The following is a 14,111-nucleotide window of genomic DNA, read 5'->3' as shown; positions in this document are numbered from 1 at the left end:
CCCAGCGAAAATCAGCAGCTGCAGCACACTCTTGATCACATCTCTTCTCCCTGCATCCAGGGGCCGTACTGACCTCACAGTCAGCTCTGAGTAGAAATGTGCTTCCCAAGGGAATCTTCTCTCTCCAGCACCTCCACATCAGCTTGTTTGCTGCCAGCCAGTGCCGGTCACGCTGTTCCCTGGTGAGATGCCCAAGCTTTACACATGGATGGCAGAACATTAAGGCTCAGGCACCTTGAACACTTTGCAAAAGAGAAAGAGGATTTTGCCAGGGAAAGTCCAAGCTTCCTATCCTGGGTCATATGCTTTGACTTATTTCTGCAGTTGTTACTGCTCCGTGAACCCTGCCAGGCAGAAACATTGTCAGGGACGGGGATGCATGCAAGATTGGGCTGATTTTCCTGCAATGTCACCCTCCAGCAAACCCGGCTGCCCTTGGGGGATGTCATAGTCCTGCTCCCAAAGCAGTTGCAGATGTGGCGTGACCATCAAACTGTAGGAAACTGCTTCCAACTGCATCAAACTACCTCTGGCACCCACAGGGAAAAAGCTTCTCAAAGGACACCCAGAGCTCATTTCTAGAAGAGAAACATCTTCTCTTTGAGAAGAGAGTGGCATGCAGGTGCAGAACCATTCCCAGGATTTCGGGCCACTAGTTACAGCCCTAAGATTGAAATGGGAATTTTCAATTTCAGAAAACCTGACAGTTTCCCATTGAAAAATACTCAGCTTGCCCTAAAGTTCCTCATCAGGAAAATCTGACTCAACATTTTCGGTTTGGATCAGATTCTCTCCCACAAAGCAGTGGAAGCCCAAATACCAGTCCCAGTTTGCAGCCCCAGCGGTGAGCAGGGCCAAGGGCAGGCTGTCAGCAAGTCCCTGTCACCCTGCCATGGCAGGTGCCTCCCAGCCCCAGCAGACACCTATTAGTGGCACATTGTAGCCATCACAAAAGACTCGAATACTTTTAAAATAAAACACCAAAACCTTTTATTCCACTACCCCAAATACTGTCATTTCATCCTGCTTTAGCTCAGAACCAGAAGAAAGTGCCCATTCCTGCAGGTTTCTGCCAGAGAGACCTCTAACAACTCTTTCTTTAACCCAGATTTTAACCTCTCCTTGCTCTGTGTTTTCAATCCCAGAGCTCCCACCCCTGCTCTGGACAGAGGGGCCATCCACTAAAGCACAACAGGCAGCCAGAGCAGCAAACTCTCTGCTTCTGCAAGGGATGGCCAAAGGGTTGAGAACCCACCGAGTGCTCACGGACAGTTCTGTAGGCTTTTCCTGTCTGCAGCCCTGTGATCCAGAGAGATGGAAGATATTCCCTGGTCCTGAGATAAATTCTCTCGGACCCTCCTAGCACTGTGTATGAACGATCAGCGTGAGGAGTGAACGCATTCACACACATAAGTCATTTTCAACCTGCGCAATAAACCAGCAGACACTAACGAGTTCCATTACATGCCCATTAAAAAGTGCTTTCCCTTAGCAGGACACCGCGGCCCAGGGGGCTCAGGCTCAGTGGTTTGATGCTGCGGCCCAGCCAAAGGCACTGTGCTGCTCATGGCTCTCGTAGGTTGGCAGTCAGCTCCCACCAGCTCTGCAGAGCCACTGGCCCCTGGCTGCTTCCACCCATCCTCTGCCCACTGGGAAGCAGTGCTGCAGATGTGTTTGTGTCGAGAGTGCGCTGCATGGATTTTCCTGGTGTTAAGAAGTTAGATTTAAATGAGAGCAAATATCCCGTAATTAAAGGTCCAAAGTCTGCAATGCAGTTTTTGCAGGTTTTTAATAAGTGGATTGGAAGAGGGGTTATCTAATGATAGATAACTGCTTTTATCACTGTAGCTTTTCCCTCCAAAAGCCACAGTTCTTATAGGACTCCCCCAAAACCAATAAATAATCTTGACTGCTTGAGAAAAATTCTAAAAACACCCCCATTTCCAAGTTATTGATGGCATTGGCTTTAGAAAGTAATAATTTCTCTAGACCACGATTTCTGACCTTATATATTTTGCTGGAGATATATTAACCCAAGGTTTCATATGTCCCCTAAACCACTTCAGGAGCTCATGAAAACTTGACATAAGTTGACTACTGACCCTGATATTTTCTGTAATGGATATTTACCCTCCAGGCCACCTCTCCACCATCAGGAATTTCAGCAGAAAAATTTCAGACACTTGTACAAAGACAAATGAGGCTTAAGAGCTCTAGAATCCTTGTTTAAGATGCCTTAAACTCTCTATGCTTCAGATGAGACATCCTTCTTCCTTCCCTGGATGTCCAGACTGCCCACAGCAGTGCCAAAGGTCCCTGACTCAGCCCACCCAGGGATGTGCTATTCCCACAGAGAACCAAGCCATGCTGGCAATGTGCTGTGATTCCCGGGAGTTTATGTTTCTCTGCCATCAGCTCCTTGCAGTGGCACTGGCTGGAGACATATGTCTTTCTGCCTCATGCCTGATGTGCAGGGAGGCACCAGGCAGTGGCTGCTCTGCAGAGCTCGATGAATTCAAGCAGTGGCAGCTTGTGCAGGTGCCCTAAAAGCTCCCAAAGACTCAAGGTGAGAATCAATAAGATTGATGGGTGGAATTGCTGGGATATTTTCCTCTAAGCATCTAAGGATAATTAACAGCCAAAAGGCTTCGAGTCAACCACCAAAGTTATGAAATACTAAATCAGAAACAGCTCTCAGCAGTTTCGTTCACTCCCTTTGCAGGTTGTATGTAAATGATAAAACCATCAGCCATGAATGACCACAAATTCTCTCTTTTCCCGTGTGACTCCTGCTCCTTTCAGTGGCTGGCAGTTATTTAAATATTGTTTTACCCCTCTGCAGTCAAAGTGAAGCCCTATGTTTTGCCATTCAAATCCTACCCTGACCCACAGCACAGCAACATTGCTGCTGGTTGTTTCTCTGGCGGGCAGCACGCTGGGATCTGTGTGGATCTTTGTGGATCTGGATGGATCCAATGGGTGCTGTTCTCCTCCTTTGATAGTTGCAGAACTTGGAAACAGTGAGAAGTTAAAAGCGTCCTGTTATTTTGTGTGCAAGAATTCAGATTTCTGCCCTTCAACTTTTGGGGGCACTGGGCATCCTACCACAATGCTTTCCTTCCCGCTTTGCAGCCACATTGCCCCTGGTGCCAGGCACAAGCAGCCAGCAGCCCAGACTCCAATGGGCATCCTGGGGGTACCAGATGAGGAGGAACCAGGCAGGAACCCTGTCAAGAGCCAGTCTGGAATGGTAGGGCTGAGTTTCCTGGCCAGCTATCCTGCATGGAGTTTGAGTCTCCTCCCATGACCCTCAGTGGAGGGATTGCACACTCAGTCCCTGCCTGTCCCTGTCTGGTTGCCAGCTGCGAGCACCAGCCATCACACCATAGGTGACAAAGGACTCCGGGAGGGGCAACACGTCTCTCTCTGCCCAAGAGCTGCATCTGCACGTAAACAAAGGGGCTGCCTCTGCCTGACTCCCAGGCATGATGAAATGGTCTCCCTTTAACTGCTGCATGGGCCTGTTGTGTTCCCGTTGTCACAAAGTTCTTCTACTGCACATGTTTCTACTCACATCCCTACTCACATTGCAAGGAGGTTTCAGTGCTGAGCTGTTTTCCCTAGCTTTCCTCCCCATGCTGTCACTTGGGGAAAGCTCCATCATGCAGAGATGCTCCCCCATCAGCCAGCACTGCTCTCCCATGTCCCCCACACCCAGGGTGCACAGGGGGACATGACTCCATGCTCTGAGCATCCCCTCCTCTCCACTTGTGCTCTACCTCGAGCCAGGGCCACTGGCTGTAACTCCCACTCAGCCTTGCCAGCTTTGTGTTTGCTTTCCCAAATATTTTGCTGGTGCAAAGGAAACATCAACTTGCTGAATCGTGAGCTGAGCCACCTCCACCTTTGAGCTGAAGCCCATGAAGTGGGAGAGATGATAAATTGGAAGCAAAGCAATGCCAAAGCATAGAGCAACATACACCAGTCCTCCTCAGCACCCAGCAGCCTGCCCTGGTGCCACCAAGTCAAGCTAGGGATAGTGCCCTTGGCCAGGGTGCTGGCATTGCCACTGAACTCACCACAGCCTCTTGATAACACCCTGTCAGCAGCTGATCAGCGAGTCAGAGGTAAAAGGGCTTCAGTAAAGTGCAGTGCCAGCACCCAGCCATGGCCACTGCTGTACAAGCACAGCCCGTGGGACACAGGCAGGGGGATTAAGAGATCTGTGTCAGCAGTGGGCCTGTGTATACAAACACAGCAGCTAAAAGGGCTCATGTTCATGCTTTGTCCCCAGGGAGGTCACTGGGGATGGGAAAGGGTTGTGGAGGGGAGGACGTGCGGTATCCATGTCCGAGCGGTCAGAGGGGTGGCGGGGCTGGGAGTGACAGTGTCATTGAGAGTGAAATTGGCCTTGGGCAAGGGGACTGTCCCCCAGCTCCTCTCCCTGCCGAGGTCTGGGCTGGGGATGTCAGATAATGCTGTGGTGCCTGGAAGGTTGCAGGAAACTCCCCAGCTCTTTAGTGGCCTTCAGGAGGGCTGGAGAACCTCACCTGTCGTAGAGATGGGAGCAGTGGACAGGAATTGTTCCGTCTGTGGTTTTAAAACGTCAGCCTGAAGCTGTCACTATAGGGAAGTCTCATCGAGATCAGCAGCTGCAAAGGCATTAACTAAAGTATTTCTAATTAACCCCAGAATACAGCATGTTTGCTTTCCCAGCTCCAGAAGGCAAGCAAGACTATGGGATGCTCGTGGACATGCTCCTGTAAAGCTTCCAGGAGGATCTTGAATCCACTGCCCACTCCAGTGGATCAGGAGTCCAGGCTGCAAGACATTGTCTTTTACGGCTTTATATTTTTACCCTTGCTTCTTCTGTACTTCCCAATGAGCTCCTGAGGTTCTTGACAGCCAAGCAAGCAATGAGGGGAAAGGAAACCCACCTCAGGGACCTGAGACATCCTCTGCTTCCAATGCTGTCAGTGGAAATTAATATGTGGGATGAGAAGTTTAGTTGCAAATCTGGGGATGCAGTGGCCACGTTCTGCAACAATGCATTAATTTTTACAATTATGTCAGGCAATATCAATTATATTCAGTGATTGAAGAAGTCCTGGTGATATTATTTGATGGCAGTTGCTGCAGTAGTGATAAGGACTGACCAGCTCCAGCCACATTGGGTGAAAGGATCTCAGGCCAGAAGTGCAGAATTTGCAGGTGGATTTTGTTATATTTTGGCTGCCCAATTTGGTGGTGATATGAGAGCTTTCCCTCATCTGGTGAGTGACCTGTAAGGGAGTCTGTTCTCCTGCCAGCCTGGTTGTTAGACTTTGAAGTTAAATTATGAGCAAAACAAATGCAAAGTGAAGCTGTGTGCAGTCAGAGCCAAGATTTCTTGCCTGTGTTTCAGTCTGTTCAATTTTCATGCTTCTCAGCTAACTCTGTTCCTAAACATGTTTTCATCCAACAGCAAGCAAGGCCAGGACTTCAGAGTGGAAACAACAGGAGCCAGAGAGGAGCTTATCTTCTCCAGAGAGAGACACCTTTCAGGTCCTCTTCATGGTCAGAAAAAGAACAAGGAGAAAAGCACATATTGCCCCTCTTCACCTCAGCAATTTACTTCTAAGGTCCTGTTCCCACAGTGACACCTTGTCTCTGTTTCAGTAGAGGCAGCACAAGGTTGGCACAGGACCACCAAGATGGTCTTTCCAGCTCTCCAGAAACCCTTGGCAGCAATTTATGTCCTAAACCAAGATAGTTCCATGAGTCTGACAGTCGGGAGAGACCTCTTTACTCTTGAAACCGTGGGGTTTTTTGAGCTTGTTTCCAGTCTACATCCTTATCTTATTATTTTGTAATTCCTCTCCTAAAGATGTAAAACCAAAGCTCGTGCCAAACCAAAATATCTTCTCAGTTTATCCAATCAGGGAGGAGCATGTGATGGTGGCTCAGAGCCTGGAGCAGGAGGGCAGCTGGAGCCTGCAGAGCAGTCGGGGGTGGTTAATGCTGGTGGGGCATGAGACCTCCCCAGTACAACACCAGAGAAGGACAAACACCATGTTAGTGGCTGCTTTTGACTTTCTGTCCTGCCTGGTGGGATGGAGCCACCAGAGAGAGGAAAATCCAGGACAGTATCCCTGCACACATATCCCTGCCTCTCTGCACCTGCCAGATCCAGCTCCCCCGTGGAGCTCCCAGCAGGTCCTGAGGCGCTTTTGCCCGACACGCTCCCTCTGGCAGGCTCGAGTCATCCTGCTCAGCTTGGCTCTGCAATTCCTGTGCCAGCACTGACCGTCTCTGCAGCTGCACTGTCTTAGCTGTTAATTTAATAATTTACTTTAGTGAGCCTCATTAAGGCACCTCCCGCCTTTCTTCACATGGCGACAGCCTGTTCCGATGGCTGATAATACCGGCAGAGGCCGGAGCACTGAGCAGCCGGTGCTGCGAGGCACCCAGGCATGCTGTCTGCTTGATCTTTAAGCACAGATATGTCCTCCCAGGGCTCCCCAGCCTTTCTGCCCTTCCCCAGGCTCTCTGGAGCCCAAACACTTCCATGTTGTCCCCTTTCCAGGCAGGGGAGCCAGTGACTGATGCAGTGACCCCAGCCGCTCTACTTGACCCTATTTGGGATGGTACCATCTTTCCACAGGGCAGTGAAAGTTGTTCCCATGGAGCTTCCTCAAGTGCTGCTGTTTTGGATGCTTTGCCTAGTGGAGCTATTCTCCCTGCAACCGCTCTAGTGACCTGCTCAGTTGTGTGGTAGCCCAAACACCAGGAAAACTCCCAAGAAACTGCAGTGAGATTGGTTCCTCACCTTGAACCTTTTTCTAACACACTGCATAACCCTTTTTATTCTGTCCTGAAGGTCTGCTGGCTGCTGAAGGGCAATCCTGCCCCTTCAACCCACTCCCAGGGACAGGACAGGGTTTGGAGCCAGCTCTTGGGCTGCACCTGTCCCAGGAGCAGCTGCTGGTGTTCAGGGGTTCACAATGCCAGCATGAGAGCAATCAGGATTTGTCCTTCCCTGGAAGAACCAGTTCCCCAGGTAGTAGCAAATGGCACTTTCCCTTGGGCAGAGGCCAGGGACCCTGTCCTGCTCAGTGGTGCCTTTCAGATAGGCAGCCTGCGAGGCGTGCAGTTCACATGAGGAGGGGAGATAGCACAGCCGGGCTCCGAGCACTCGGAGAGGCCAGAAGGATGGAATGAGCCAGCAGGGCTTTGCCCATGATAAAAGCTTCAGCACCCTTGTGTGTAATCAGGAAAGGGCAGCCTCAGCTCTTAACTGCATCTCTGGGGAGCCAGGCTGGGTGGGGTGACACAGGCACCCAGGACACCTGTGCCAGAGATAAGTCAGCACGCCAGGAGACAGAGCTGGCAAGGGAGAGGGGGGCTACCTCTGGTGGGGAGAATTTCCCACCATGGCAGGTGCTAATGCAGCACGAGAAGTCGTGCAGCTCTGGTGGGCTTCCCTGCATGGTCAGTCCTTTGGGAACTGGCAGTGTGAGCGCTGGTGCCCTCTCCCTCACCCTGGGGCCTTGTAGGAGAATCCTCCCATGCCTGCTTCCAGGGAGAGGAGATCCAGGGAGTAAAAAAGAGATATTTGAGGGTGGCTCAGCACCAGGGGCTGCATATCCTCCACCACCAGCACCTCCAGCTGGTCTCAACTACCCCTGTCCTTCTCAGAGGCCTTCAGAGGCTAGAGACTCACTACTTGCTTGCAGCAGCCTTTATATGTCCCTGTGGCCAAGGCTGGGTTTCCTAAAATCATATGGTTCCAAATCAGGGCCTGGCCCCAGCTTTGCAACCCACACCATGTCTCTCAGGACAGCTCAACCCCATCCCTCTGCCCACTCTTCTGGCAGGAACTACTCTGCCAGCAAGGGTTTTGTGCTCTCAGAGCAGACTTTTTTTTTTTTCTCTCTGTATTTTTAAATTATTTTTATTTTTAACCAAGCAGGATGCTAGAGGAGCACATAAGTCTGGAGAGGATGCCCTCCAGTTTTTTTCCCCACTGTTTCTTTGACGATGGCATGGCCCCAAGCCTCCATCTGGCTGATGGTGCAGTTCTGGGCACTTGCCAGCCCTGACCTGTGACTCAACAAAATCACCTGACCCTGTAAACAGGCACCCAAAAGCATCCTGAGAATGAGGGGGTCCTTGGCCCCCTCCCAGCACTGTGCTGGAGTCAGGTGCCAGGAGAGAGCTTTGGCTGGTGCCTTGGCCAGCCGTGCACCCCCATGGGTTCTGGCTGAGCTCCCAGCAGATGGTAGGTACCACGGAAAAACCACTGAAAACCTGTTTACAGCTCTCACACCCTTGTGCTTTGCTTTTTATATATATTTCTAGAGAGCATTTGGGGCAGGGAGAGATTGCCCCTCTCTCTGGTTCCCAAGGCACTCTTGACAGAAAAAAACAATGCTTGATGCAGTGGGAATTGTTTGCCCTTCCCAGGGCAGATGAGACCCTAGGATGATGCAGAGAGAGAGATGTTTGAACTGTCACTGTGCCCTGCAGATCCCTGGCAAGGTCACGGCAGCAGCTTTGGGATGGTTGGCAATGGGAAGCAGCCAGCTTGAATTTACCGGTGCTCTTTCCTGCAGGGAGAGGAGTCAGGACACGGCACAGCCAGGAGGAAAGTTCCCCTCCCCACAAAGAAAATCAGTTTGGAAGGAAATGCTGCTGCTGGCTCGTTCCAGGCCGAACCTGGGAGCAGGAAAGCCCTGGGAGCAGGGAAGCCCCGGGATCAGGGCAGTCCCTGGAGCGGAGCACAGCCCCGGCCCGGCTCTGCTGCCACCTGCCGCCTGCAGCCCGGGCGGAGGGACCGAGCACCGCCCGGCTCGGGGGGGACCCAGAACACCGCTTTTCTCAGCCAGGGGATTTCCTTTTCATCCCAAATCCACGAAAACCAGCCCTTGCGCTCTTTCCAAAGGGAAGCATTTGTTCTACGGGGACGAAGTATTTGCTTGAAAAACAGCTGCCTGGAGCAGGGAAGCAGAAAGTCTCCTCCTGCCTGGCTTCATCCCAGAAATAAATCCCAAGAACATGCTGGGACGTTTGCAAGGTGTCCTCAGCACAGTACGGGTTGATATGCCCTGGCTCTGTCTGGGACATCCCCGAGATAACATCTCAGCTCCCAGAGCTGGCATCCCACGGTGCTGCCGGTGCCAGGCCGACAGCAACGCTTCTGCAAGAGCCTTTGTGTACAGAGAGATGCAAATCTCTGCATGTGCAATAAATTTATATGAAATCCCATTTTCCAAGGGTTCCCAAAAGAGGTAATTTTTTGTTTCTGTGTCCTCTGCTCTTGGGGCCAGTGGGAGTCAATGCCTTCTCCTCATTTTCCCAAATCTCAGCTCCACTGACACGGCAATGCTTCCAACCACAGCTGCACCCTGGAGGGCTGGGCTGGCAGAAACCCGACAGTGAAAAAGCCCAGAGGTTTCGTGCTGTTTGCAAATTTGGAGATAATTTAATGGAACGGATCCTAAAACCTGCACTTCTCAAGGATGAGAGAGCCAACCCCATCCCAAACAGTGAGAGCCCAGTGGGGAGGATGCACCGAGGGCTGGCAGTGCTGTGGGTTAAGTCACTCCTCGTCCGGGGGTCCGTCTCTGAACCCCACTGCCCACTGTAACAGGAGATGAGTCCCAGGAATGCCAAATACCCGCCTGTCCCATCACCAGAGGCCAGACCCGGAGGTTCCTGCCGCGGGATAGGAGGCTTCCAGTCGGTTACGCCGAGTGTCCAGGGGGTGGCACATGTGGACTGCGGCTCCACTAGGGGCTTGGCCCGATCCGCCCCTCCTGGGTCCCGTCCCGGGTCACCTCCTGCCCGGAGATGCTTCTGACCAGATGACGGTCACCTGTGGTAGGGAATTCCCCGCAGCACGGGCAGCACATGCATCCTGCATCTCTCCTTTGAGTTCTTCCCACTGCGGATGCGCAGGGGGACAGACGGAGGTGCAGACAGGCCGGGATGACCCTCCTGGCTCTCAGCTCCCGTCACTTATGGGTCTGGCACTGCCCTGTGCTGCTCTGCAGGCACCACAGACGTGAAGCAGAGCCCTCCCCGGGAGTCCTGCCCCACCACCCCCTGAGCAGGGATGCACCCGTGGGATGCACTGGCTGCCAGCCTGCCTGCGCTTCCTGTGCCCCGGGAGCCCTCCGTGTCCTGCCCAGCACAGCGCCCTCGCTCCAGCGCTGCTCCTTTCCATGACCAGTGAGAATCAGCTGCCAGGATCACGTACCAAGTGAGGCAGGGGATTTGCTGGATCTCCGGGGGTATGGCCATCACTGAACAGCTGCCCAGCCGGCACTGCCAGAGTGGCAGCACACATCCCCCATGCTGGGCTGGCTACTCCCCTCCGGGCTGCCATGAGAGTCCTAGGGGTGTTTCCTGCTAGATTGGAGGTGGCTGCAAATTAAAAGACCTCATCCGTGCCTGGCTGCCTCCTACGGGTTGGATTGTGAACTGGACGTGGATGGCCATTTCCATGGGGAAACTGTTAAGGCTGCAAAACCAGGATCTTTCCCCTTAAAAACTCCCTTGAGCTTTCCTCCAAATATCAAACTACTCTGCTTGCTCAGGGATGCTCACCTGCCAGAAGGATCTTACAGCTGCTCTTGGTTGTGTTCAGCAAGGCCCTGTGGTGTTAGCTGTGCACACTCTTGTTGACACATCCATCCAGCTCCCAGGGAGCTTCTCTGAAGTCCTGGTGGGGATTAATCATCCAGGAAACTGTGTGGCACGGTGCCATTTGCGATGGTGGCATTGCCCAGGTGGGACATCACACTGCTGTCAGCCTGCAGTGGGTGTGATCCAGCACTTGGCACTGGAGGGAAAGGGCTGGCCTGGTGTGCAAGGATATGCAGGTTGGACCAAAAGGAAGGGGGGAAACTGCACAGGTAGAAAGTTCATAAATTTGTGGGGCTTTTCACAGCCAGCTGCTGCCACTCACGGTAACTGGGAAAAGCTTCCAAAGGATCTTCAGCAATAAGCATTAGCCTATGGGATGGAAACCATATGAGGGAAAGCCTCATATGCCTCACAACGTGAGGCAGAGGAGGCTGAAGGGCAAGTCCCAGGGTGGCCTCATAAGCCACCTCAGTAGCAGGGTAAGGGGATGTGGCAGCTTCCCTACCAATCCCCCACCAACCACCACCTCCATCTGGGGAGTCAAGGCATGTGTGACAGGGCTGTCCCCAAAGCCCATCCTCTCCAAACCCTGCAGGACCCTGTTCCCACCACCACCACTGACGCTTCATGTGAGAAGCCAGGTCACCCCACCTTGGACCTCACCCCCACAGCTCCTGCTCCAGTTGGCTCATAGAGATGGGTGTAATGCCAGGGATGCACTCTGGTCCCAGAGGAGCCTCTCCCCTGCATCCCTGCACTGCACCCTGCACAGCAGTGCCTAGCACTGCATGGAGCACATTCCATGGCCGAGTGGGATGGGAGGCTTGGCAGCTGGGGTGGCCATGGCCAACACCCAAATCCCAACCTGTCCCATGAGCATGGAATGAAAGGTCCCATCTCCCTTTGCACATACAGCAGCACCAAAAGGACACCAAGCCCCAAAGGGATCTGGCGTGGGGGAACTCAGGAGAGCAGCCCAGAGGAGGGTAATGGGCACCAGTGGGAGCCACAGGGCTGGGACAGGTTGGGAGGGTACATGGAGGGTCCTGTGCTGGTCCAGCTGGAGCTGGAGGAGCTGGATCTCAGGTCTCTGTCTCAAAGGGTCGGGCTCCTCCGTGATTAACTGCTGGGCTGTGCTGCAGCTGAGCCGCGGGGCCGCTGTGTTTGATGTATGGAGCAGGAGGCGGCGAAGGATTTTCCTCCCCTTCTGGGGTTAATCCTTCCCTGCCTATCGCAGCCCTTTGATTGCAAAGCCCTGCAGATAAACCTCCTTAGTCACCAGCAGACAGCAGGCACCGACCAAAAGGATGAGGGCAGGAACGTGGGCTTGGAGAGATACTGGATTTGGGAGCTTTCCTGCAGTAGCCGGTGACTGTGGAGTGTGCGTGCCCCTTGCAGCCTCCAAAAGGGGAGGAAAGTGCTTTTCTTTTTATTAATCTTGATTAATTCTGCTTATTTAACCAGAGATCTAAAGTCACATGAAAAGAGCCATGAAACCCCAAATGAGCACTGCTCCCCCCCCTGTTTGAATGAAACCTTTCCAAAGTCAGAGTGCTTCAGCAAATCACTAACACACCCGTGAACATGCGGTTTGGGATATGGCAATAGCCACACCACTCTGCTGCTAGCCCCAGCCAGTTTTCATCACACACATATAACAGCCATAAAAGCCAGCCTGGAATAAGCAGGGTTGTTTTTGCAGGAGTGGCCGAGTTTTGGATTTTAATAAGCCTCAGCCTCCTCATAATTTTTCTCTTTAAAATGCCAAAAGGCACCAGCCCAAAGCAAGACTTAGAAAATAGCCTGAAAATTCCTGTAAAATAGCTTGTAAGTGTCTAAAAGCCGTCGAGTTTCCCTCTTTTGGGTTTAGGAATGCCACCTTCGGAGCGGAGCCACAGAGTGAGGGAGGGCTTGGGGAGGTCTCACTGGTCCCTGTCCCACTGCAGGTCAGGAGCTGCTGAGGGGATGTTGAGTGGCCCAGGCTGTGCTGTGACCTAGGGATGGATGGTTTGGGTCAAGCCTGTCCAGCCAATTAGGAGACAGAGCTGTTGGAATGAGGACAGACAAGGTGCAGAACAAGGATGTCCTTGGCCACTGAGCTCAGGGAATTAAAGCCCTTTTAAGCCCCAAGCCTGCACCTGACTGCTTTCCCACAGCCTTGTCCAGCTTGGTTTTAAAACACCCATCCCATAACCTGGCCCAGGCTTGACTGTCCTACGGTGCCTGAATAATTTGTCTTAATATCTGACCTTTGAGCTTTCTCATTGCAAATTAAGTTGATTATGTCTTGTCCCAACTCCAGCTGACCCTGAGATCAATTGATCACTGTTGTCTTGGAGATCCTGGGACACTCTTATCATGTCCTCCTCCATTTCCAGCTTTCTAGAGAAAACAAACTCCATCTCTTTGGTCAGGTCAGACCATCCACTCTGTCATCCCGTCTGCTGCACTGACTGCTCTGAGCATCTCTATCCCTCCCTGAGCTGGCAGTCCTGAGTCCACAGGGCTCACTTTGATCAGTGTTCAAAGGAGGGACCCCAACACCCTGAAGACCACCCTAGGTCACTTGCTTTGCCTGCATGCTCTAGTGCTCACATGAGCTGAAGCCAGATGATGCATAGACTTTGAGTGAGGTTTGGCCATCTGGGCTCCCCCTTTAGCACGTGCCAACCCTGATGTGCCTCCCAGCAATGCTACACACTGTAAAGTGGTCTGACCTCTGTTTTGCTCAAAAACACAGCTCTGGTTTCCAGCAAACGAGGTTCATCTGTTGATGGACAGGGGACATGGGCTCCTTAACCCTTCAAGCCTTGAAGTCGAGGCAGGACATCAGGCTGCATTGCAGCTGGAACTGGAGGGACCCACAGGCTCCGGGGGAAGGGGGTTTCAGACCATCACCCTCCCTGCAAGGGGCCATCAAATGCACACTCACATCTGTCTTCACATCTGCACACTTAGAGCCACATGCTGCCTGTCCAGCTTTGCAGTCAAGGATTTTCCAGCCTGAAAGTGGAGCAATCCATCCCACACTGCCTGGAGGATGCTGTGTTTTGCCCAGATGCCTCTTGACTTTACTATTGTCAGTGAACAACACCCCGAATCCCTCTCATTTGAAGTCATCAGGGAGCTCTCTCCAACTGCCCAGACTTCAGTGCTGGGACGTAACATTTTTCAGCCACCTCCCTGCCAGTCATCCTCCCCTTTCCCCTGCTGCAGGATTTAAAGAGAGAAAGATCCACTGGACAAACAGCCCGAAGCCGACATCCGAGCGATTATAGAAGTGCTTTCTGCCAGCTGCCAGACTCCTCGTCACCAATCTGATCGGTAGACTAAACAGCAAGGACCTGAGCTGATCCCTCCCTGTGCTGCTCCAGCCTGGAAATGGAGGGGGCTTGGGAGAGAGCAATGGTTAGCATCAAAACTGGCAGCAATGTCCTAGTGGAGAAGGCCAAGGGAATCCTGTGGCTTCTTAATGGAGGTGA

Source organism: Pipra filicauda, unplaced genomic scaffold, assembly GCF_003945595.2.
Source record: "Pipra filicauda isolate LSUMZ 115617 unplaced genomic scaffold, ASM394559v2 scaffold3_size10097308_pilon, whole genome shotgun sequence".
Classification (NCBI taxonomy): Eukaryota; Metazoa; Chordata; class Aves; order Passeriformes; family Pipridae; genus Pipra; species Pipra filicauda.
This window is presented reverse-complemented; position numbering follows the sequence as displayed.